At 46.0% G+C, this 1,143-nt stretch overlaps 1 protein-coding gene across 1 annotated transcript in view; it reads right to left on the bottom strand.

The window, feature by feature from the left end:
* RNF150 (ring finger protein 150) overlaps positions 1 to 1,143 on the bottom strand; it is a gene marked incomplete at its 5' end in the record, with an annotated part of 117,807 nt that overhangs the window by 37,648 nt on the left and 79,016 nt on the right. The window lies entirely within an intron of this gene.

The raw sequence follows: 1,143 nt of genomic DNA, 5'->3' as shown, positions 1-1,143 counted from the left end.
GCTGTTTATTTTTAAACCATGAAAACTCTGAATATCTCTCCTGTCTTTTTTCCTGCAATACAGAGTTGTCTACCTTAAAAAAATGAGGTGGAAGCACCTGCAGTTTCTTACAGGTAAAGCACTACATAGTCCTGCAGTAACATCCTGTCCATACATAACCATTTGCTCATTCTTTGCCTTTCTATGTTTCCCTCCAGTGGACCATAAAGTAATTACCACATGATGTTTCTGACTGTTCTCCCATATTTCCAAAACACTGTTACTGTGCTGGCAGGGTCACAGCCACCAGGATTAAAGTATGTAATAACAGCCTGACGCAAAACACCCTGTCCTCAGACACTGGAGACAGACATATCTGCCCCTTGCAAGAGCCTGCAAACATTGTGGGGTAGTTCACACAAACGCTGCTCAGCACCCTGTGCTATGGAGCTTGTTCCTGTATCAGTGCTCCAAGGACTTGGCTGCTCACTTGTGCTAATCCAGCAACAAGGCAGTCGGTCTGTAGACAGACTCACAGGCTGGAAAGTCTTTGGGAGGTCATGTACTCCCACCCCCTGCTCAAGGCTGGGTCAACTTCAAAGTCAGAGCTGTGTTAGTCAAGTTTTGAATATCTCCAGGAAAGGAAATTTCACAACCTCTGTGGATAATTTGTTCCAATGCTTAACCAATCTCAGTCTTTTTTCTTCTCTAAACATACTAATGGAATTTCCCTTGCTGGTAATTTGTGACCATTACCCTGTGCACTTCCAGGAAGAGGCTGATTCTGCCTCTTCTCCAACCACCCTTTTTACAGCTGGAAGCAGAGCCCTTCCTCCTCCTCTGCTCCCCACCCAGCTTAGCAAGCTCCCTTCACCCTTCCTAAGATGCCATGTGCTTCTACCCCCAGACCATACTGGTGACCCTCCTTTGGGCACTCCCCATTTTTTCCACGCCTCTCTCACATGGTTTCATGCAGCAACGCCCACTCCAGTGTCTTCTTGTCTGCTTTATAACAGTTCATGATAGAGTGTGTTCGAATTTGCCACCAATAAATGACATGAACTCTTCTCTTCACCTCCCCTCCCAAACCACATTTCCAGCCATGCCTTGTTAGAGAGGAGAGAGACTTAGAGCCTTTGGTGACTCAGAAGACATTCAACTTTG

Source organism: Corvus brachyrhynchos, unplaced genomic scaffold, assembly GCF_000691975.1.
Source record: "Corvus brachyrhynchos isolate BGI_N302 unplaced genomic scaffold, ASM69197v1 scaffold444, whole genome shotgun sequence".
NCBI lineage: Eukaryota > Metazoa > Chordata > Aves > Passeriformes > Corvidae > Corvus > Corvus brachyrhynchos.
Note: the sequence above shows the minus strand (reverse complement) of the source record. Positions and strands in the feature narration are given on the sequence as shown.